The sequence below is a fragment of the Macrosteles quadrilineatus genome, unplaced genomic scaffold, assembly GCF_028750875.1.
Source record: "Macrosteles quadrilineatus isolate MER2022 unplaced genomic scaffold, UCM_ALF_1.0 Scaffold_2__2_contigs__length_208266976, whole genome shotgun sequence".
NCBI classification, from domain to species: Eukaryota; Metazoa; Arthropoda; class Insecta; order Hemiptera; family Cicadellidae; genus Macrosteles; species Macrosteles quadrilineatus.
This window is the reverse complement of record NW_026542595.1, coordinates 152,689,001-152,697,275: the sequence shown is the minus strand read 5'-3', so window position 1 is coordinate 152,697,275 and position 8,275 is coordinate 152,689,001.

The following is an 8,275-nucleotide window of genomic DNA, read 5'->3' as shown; positions in this document are numbered from 1 at the left end:
TTCGAAGTGACTATTCGCACGTCAAAATGCTCCACAGCCCGTTCCCGTTTTCTGTTACAGTTTCAGTGTTACAAAATAATGCAACGGGAACTTTCAGAACGTTCAGTTTCAGTTACTTCTAAGTTTTAACAAGACGCAGGCTTGGAGCATTAGGGTTCTAACTGACATTTTTGTCAAAATTGAGATTTTAATGCATTATGGTTCTATTTGTCATTTTACAGCTGTTTATGAAAGTTGTAATGGTGAATTGTGGGTAGTTTTTTTTATATAAGCAAAACAATTACGTTCCATTTCCAGAAAGACCAAAATCCTAATTAAAGAAGGTTCTATTTGGTAGTTAGAACCATATTGATCTTCAAAAACTCCACACAAAGTTCAACAAAGTCCTATGTCATACATGGAACCTTGTTGTTTTAATTTTGCTCAGTGGTCAGTGACATGGTTGTATCTGGACGTCCTGTTGTTTGTTTACAGAGTGTAGATGATGAGTTGTTTGTTGGTGAGTCAGTTGGTTATTTACAGGTTTATTAATATTATGTCGATCTACCTATACATAATGATGAGTAAAATGTAACTTAGTAAAATGTAACTTAATAAAATGTAACTTAGTAAAAAATGTAACTGAGTAAAGTGTAACTCAGTTAAATGTAACTTAGTAAAATGTAACTTAATAAAATGTAACTTAGTAAAAAATGTAACTGAGTAAAATGTAACTTAATCACAAACACTAACTTAGTAAACTAACTTAGTAATGTAATGTAACTTAGTAAAATGTAATTTATTAAAATGAAACTTATACCTTTACCTTTATACCATACATCCATCGGTGACCAGTAATGACTGGATAGATTTCGTCAAAAAAAGTTAAGTGTTAATACTTTTAGAATTGGTTAACATGGCAGTAGGTCATGAGATCCATTCATCACTTTCCTCAACAAAATATTCACTATAATGGAATAGAGAGGCCGTGACTTTAGTAGTTCTTCGACTTTCTTTTTAAAATTCCTGAGAGGGAGTGACTTTATGTTCTTGTCCAGATGGTTGTAGAGCCTAATGCCAAGGACAGGATAGCAGTCTTTTTGCTTGCTCAGACTGCAGAAAGGAATGTTTAAAATTTCTCCTCTTCTCGTGTTGTAATCATGAAGTTGGTTTCTGCAGCTGAGGTTGCCTATGTTTTCCTTAACATGCACCAGACAGTTAAATTGACCGTAAACAGTCATCACTCTACAACACTCCAACTCAAAATATTGGTTATTTTGGTTACCCTAGCTATTTTTTGTAGAGCAATGAGCTACCTTCAGGGAGAGGTTCTTTGCCAGCCGATTTAATGAGTGGGGTTGTTTCTAATCAAAGCTTATATTGTATTCTCTTTATTTTTATCTAGAGAGATGAGAGCGTGTCCCTACAATAATAAGTCAAGAGTTTATGCTGTAACAATTAAATATTTATTCAACAAATCTATTAAATCTAACATTCAGTCTTATTAAATAATTATCACAGTGATCTTTCTCACTTAACAATTCGCAAATATTTAACAATTCATAAATATTTAACTTGAAATTGAAAAAAAAAAAAAAATCTACTTTAAATTATATCACAAAATATTAATGACTCAAGAATTCCCTAACTCGCAATAATGTAACCCCTGAGAAAGAAATTTAATTTTGTTAATAAAGAAAACCTAATCTGTAGTTTAAGTTGCCAACTTTCAGCTCTTACCAACTCCAGCACAAAGCCGAGTGTAGTGTTTGCCGAATGTAGCTTTGAGGACTCTACTCTTCCAGCTAAAAAGCCGAGTTAGCAAGAGAGAAGTCTTCATTCTTTCAAAAATCCCGCCCTGCCATGATACCGGAGTACGTACCGCGCAGAAAAAACTATATGACGTAATGTGATTGTTTTACTTCCTCTCACTCAATTCTCAAACCGGGCCGGGTGCCGATGTCTGTCAAATGTCATGTCCTGGAGGTTATGTTAGTGATGATTGTAAATAGGCATCCGTATAAGGTTATTCTTAATATGAATTTAAACAATCTTACAGTAATTAAAACAAATCACAGTTATAGGATAATTTAAATAAAAGAATGATTAGTCGGAGTCTAATTTAATTATGGCCTTTGATGAAAGTAAAAGTTGTATCGGCAGACGTTATGATATCGAAACGGTAAGTGTACGTATTGTAGGTTATCTCAAGTTATTCATTAATGAAATTTGACTTAAATCTGCTATTAATTAGAGAGGTATTTATTAGAATTTTATTTATTATTACCTTGAAATTACAAAGCATCAAGAGGATCGGTGTTTATTGCAACTGTGCAACAACCTAGGCTATTTGGAATAACGTCTTTCATTGGTTATTGTTTGAGCCTATTAGAAAGCTTGATAGTAATCTAAATTTGGTTAATTGAGTAGGCCTATTATATTATTATTACGGCGGTAAATTTTGGTAACGTCGTAATTGTCCCCTCAATTTTGTGACGAAGCTAATTGTTATTGCGAGTTTCACAAAATTCTAATATCACAGAAAATTTTTAAAATTTTAGATAAATCAGTCTTGAAATGAGCAAAAAATAAAATAACTAATAGGAACATGAAATCTTACAACTAATAATACATAACAGTCTTTAGGTTGGAGTCTTGAAGAGTCCTCTAAAACTCCAGGGTGAAATCCTCTTCTAATTCCATCTCCAGGACGTCCTCCTCAGGATGGGCTCTAGGCGGGCTGAAGATGCTGGTCACCGGATCAATCCTTTGAATGGGCTCCTGGACCTTCATCTCGTGCAGGATGCGCAGCACCTCCCGGTCGCTGGAGTCTTCAGTTGGGGGTCCCTTTGGTGGTATGTCGCAAGGATGCAAGACATACTTCCGGGCGACGATAGGGTAGCCCAGCACCCTCTCCATTTCTGTAAGCCTCTTCTTGGCTTGGACATCGGCGTACTTAGTGATGTCCGCCTCCTCAGATAGCTGCTCACACCGTCTACCGAGCACCTCTCGCTGCTTCTGAGCCTCCAGCTTCCTGTTGTTGATCTCCAGGAGATTCGCTAGTTTCGTTCTCGGCTTGACGCCTGAAGCAAGCTGCACTCGTCTCGGGTCGTCAAGTGGGAGCTTGGCCAGCCACTTTCGGAAGGCTTCGTGGTGACGCTTTCCTCCTTTCTTTGGAATGTAGAAACTAGCTGCTGCCATCATCTGTTTTGCAAATTCAAAAGAAGATTAGTGTTGTGTTTATAATAATACATTTCATACACTTTTTTTTTATTATTCATTATTTTATATGTATTTTTTTAATTTTGGCTTTTATTGTTATTGTTTTCTTTTAAGATTATATGTTAATTTAAATGATTTTGTTTTGATTGTTTTATTTTATTTGTTGTGTTTTATTATTATTATTATTTTTTTTTACTACCCTCATCCTCCTTTGTATCTTTGGCAGGTTTTGTTTTTTAAAAATATTTCTTCAGACTTTCTGTGTGATATGGACCCTTTAAATTTAAACCACTCAAGTCACTTAAAATGTAAGTTGATTTTCCAATCTTTTGATGAATTTTGTATGGACCTTCAAAAATTTGGCAAAGGCTCTTTGTTTCACCTAATATTGCTCTAGATATCGGTGCAGCTTTTAACAAAACCTTCTCTCCAACTTCAAATTCTGTTATCTTGTGTTGCGTATTCAATTTTCTAGCTCTGTTTTCTTTCTTTCTTTCGGCTCTAGTTTTTGCTAACTCTAGCTTAACTACCCAATTCTGGTCATCTTCTCTATGTAACCCTAAGACATTGCTCCAAAATCTAACATTCCTTTTATTTAAATGCAGTTCGTTTGGGGTGAAACCTGTAGTTTCGTTTCGTACTTCATTTAGAAACTCATTAATTATGCTGATGTACTCAGGCCAAGTTTTCTGATTATTGTGGCAATAACTTCTTAAGCATCGCTTTGTCTCTTTTATTATACGCTCTGCTAAGTTGGGTTGTGGATGTCTAATTGGGGAAAACACTGGAGTAATGCCTTCTACCTTTAATTTGTTTAGCCAGAGCTTGCTATGAAACTGTGTAGCATTGTCACTTTGTATTTTCTTTGGTTTTCCATAATTAGGGACGTATTCTAAAAATATTTTGTTTAGTGCAATCTGACTAGTTGCTCTTTTAGTAGGAAATAGTTTAGTAAATTTTGTAAACACATCAACTACAACAAACACATATTGTAAGCCAGATCTTCCCATTGGTAAAGGTCCTAGAAAGTCTACGGCCAAAAGTTTGTTCTTTTCAGTCACACTGACACCACTTGTTTCTCCAAAGTTAGTTTTATTATTTGGCTTGCATTTTTGGCATGTTTCACATCGCTTTAATATAACTCTGATTTTCCTGGTCATATTCTTGAATATAAAGCTCTCATTTAAGATTTGGTAACACTTCTGAGGACCACAATGTAAATAATAAAAGTGACAACTCCATATCAAACTTTCTACTAATGCTTCTGGTATTACAACCTTCCATACATCATTGTTGTTTTTCTTTAGTAAAAGTCCATCTTCTATTTCATAATTTAACAAAGGTTTTGGTAAAACTTCACCATCCTTCTCTCTTAACTTTTGTTGTATTATGTTGTTATATTGTGGGTCCAAATGTTGATGTTCTTTTAAATTTTCTAAGTCTAACATTGTTTGAGTATTTGCTTGTCTTTTCACAGTTGCAACCACTATTTTTGGTTCATCATCACCATTTCTTTCCTGTGACATATCACTTTTACAGTAGCGGCTTAAAGAATCTGCCACTATATTATCTTTACCCGGACATCCCTCTATTGTGTATTGGTATTCTTGTAAAGCAAGGACCCATCTAGTTAATCGTGAATTGAGCAATTTGCAAGTTTTTATGAAAGTTAGTGCCTTATGGTCGGTTATTATGCGCACCTTAGCTCCCAACACAATTTGTCTGGTCTTCTGAAGACAGAAAAGTATAGACAGAAACTCCTTTTCAGTAGTAAATAAATTTAGCTCATGTCCCCTCAGAACTCGACTCAAGAAAGCGATAGCCCCTTTTGTTCCATCGTCCTTTATCTGGTATAGGTGTCCACCAATAGCTTTATCTGATGCATCACATTGTAATATAAATTCTTTATTCAAATCTGGGTGAATTAAGGTATTTGTTTTTAAGAAAAGTTCCTTAGTGTTTTCAAAAGCTTCCTGTTCTTTACTTGTCCAAATAAATTTATTTTTCTTTGAAGTTAGTGCCAGAAGTGGTTGTAATGTCTCTGAGTACCTCTCGACGAATCTGTTATAATAATTTATTGTGCCTAAGAATCCTCTGAGTTCTTTCTGATTTCTTGGTGTTCTTAAATTCAAAATTGCTTCAGTTTTTCTTGGGTCTGCCTCCAATCCTTCGCCTGTTACTATATATCCTAGAAATGGGACTTTATCTCTACAGAACAATGATTTTTCAAATTTTATTGTCATGTTAGCTCCCTTCAGCTTAAGGAAAATAGTTTCTAAGTGTTTTAAATGAGTTTCAAAATCAGGTGAATAGCAAAGAATGTCATCTGCGTAAACCATGGTAAAATCATCTACCTCATCGTCAAATACGAAACTTAGAGCACGAACCAAAGCCGCAGAAGAAGTATTCAAACCGAATGGAGTAACACAGTACTGGTAAGTTTTACCCATAAATTGAAATGCTGTATACTTTCTTGATTCTAGTGCTAGCTCAATTTGCCAAAATGCACTAGACAGATCTAAAGTGGTTAACCATTTTGTTTTTCTTCCTTTAAATAACAGTTCGTTTATGCCTCTATTACATTCATAGTCTGGGGTAATAATTTCATTTATTCTCCTAGCATCTAAACATACTCTCACTTCTCCAGATTTTTTTATAACTGGTACAATGGGATTTATATATGGACTATCACATCTTTCTATGATTCCATCTTCTTCCATTCTAGCTATTTCCTTTTTTACAGAATCTAGATATTTGTATGGGATTGGGTAAGTTTGTTGCTTAAATGCTTTGTCATGTTTCACCTTAATCTCATGTTTATATTTTGTGCAACGGCCAGGTTGGTTGGAAAATACTTCATTGTACTTTGAAAACAGTTCAGTTAACTTGTCTTTCTGTTCATTTGTTAAGTTTTCCTGTGTATTTATACTTGTCATCATGATCTCATTATTGTTAGCTGTGTTTTTCTTAGTTTCTATTTCATCCCAATCTTTGTAAAGATTATCATTGTTATGTATTAATTTGCACTCAATAACTCTACTACTGGCCTCCTCTAAGTTTACAGATATGCTTTGATTCCCATGGTAAATTGAGATCTTATTTTTTCCAAAGTCAAGGTTCATCTTCAACTCTTTGATTGTATCCATTCCAAGTATAATTTCTCTTATTAGTCTTGGTATTACTAAGCATTGGAGCATAACAGTTGTATTTAAAATTGTGGCTTCAAGTAAAACTATTTTATTTATACGTTTACTTTTCTGACCTGTAGCAGTAGTAATATTTACGTTTGTTAGAGGTAATTGACCTATTATACTAATCTTATCTTGATTTGCTTCCAACCACTCAGTTTGTACACAAGTTACGTTACTACCAGAGTCAATCAGTGCATTAACTTCTATGTTCTGTAATTTCAATTTTATTTCGGGACATCTTACAATTTTACTATTTAAATTTTCAGGGACTTCTAAATCTTCTGTTAATAGAAATTCTCTATCACAATATACATTTCCTATTAATATTTTTTCAAAGTTAGTATTCTTTATGTCTGGTTCCTTTTCGGGTTTGATTTGAATTTCGGGCGGTGTGGTTATGTTGTGCACCGAGGCTTCTACACATTCTCTTAGATTTCCTAACAGTTTTGTGTTGGGGCCCGATTCTCTGAAAGTCTCGGTGCTTTCTCGTTTAAAGGCACTGGTTGAGAATTTCCCTGGTACACCATAGAGCATATTCTTCTTTGCTCCTCACTAGGATATCTATATGGCTCCTTTTGTGGATAGTTAGGTCTTGTTTCATTATTTCTCGGTCTGTAGTTTGGTCTTTCGCCATTGATGTTATCTTTGTGTGCTTGTGGCCTATCATATCTATGGTGATAGTTTTGTTCTGTTCGGTTTCTGTTGTTGTATCTGTCTCGACGTTCTATCTCTTGTCTGTAGTCTTCATTTCCTACGAGGTGTGTTTTACTGCGTTGTTGATTGTAGTTTTGGTTTGACTTAGAGCTGTTATTTTTAAATTTTAAGCTTTTATTTTTCTCTTCGTTGTCCTCACGGTCTAACAATTTTTCCATAGCACTGATAGTGGTTATGCCCTGGACACTACAAGCATCCTGAATCTTTTGTCCAAAATGACCTGACAACAAGCTTATTATTTCCTCCTCGTCCAAAGTATTGGCTGACATTGAGCGTAAAAGAACCGCCTTTTCCATAAAGTATTCGGTACGACTTAATCTACCTCCTGGCCTATACTCTTCCATCTCTATTCTCTGTTTTAATCCACGTTGAGTCTCCTTACTCCAGTATTTATTTATGAACGCTTTTTCAAAGTCGTCAATGTTACATATACTATCCTTTATGATTTGCCACCAAGAAGCTGCGGTACCAATAAAAATTCCTTCAAGTACTTCCTTTAGATCAGAATCCTCGACTCCTATCATGTTAGTTCGTTTTTTCTCTTCACGACTAAGGTATGCTTTTAGTTTGTTTAGAAATATCATTGGGTTTGTTTGTCGTCCGTCAAATTGCAAGTGTTTTAACGACTGTTCTGGGGACCCTTGGTATGTGATAATTATTTCCTTACTGTTTGTAGCCTCAATATACCTTTCTTTTGATTTTTGTTCCCTAATGGTGTCATTAGTGATTCCTATTAAGTCACTTTTTATTGTCTCTATCATTTGTGTTACGTTAGCATTTTGGGATTCTACAAGTTCTTCCACCCGGCGCATAATTTTTATCTCCCTTAGTTCACCTTCTGATTTTACCCTCCTTAAATCATCATCAATATAATTTATTTTTTGATCAATTGTGTAAGTTACCTTTTCCAATTGGTTTTCTACTTGTCTCTTTAATAGTTCAATTGTTCTATCTATGGTAAAGCTAAGTTCATATTTAGTCTCATCTACTTTTGCATTTAGTTTTTTAATCTCATCTCTAGTTTCCCTCATTTCGCCTCTCATTTCATTTAGTATTAACAAGATCTTGTCCATAGTTATAGTTTGAGATTGGGATGGTTTACTGTCGTTTTCTCTGTTTGATGGTGTTTTTTCTGTTATTCTTTGTGTTTTATTTATCGTCCCATCTGT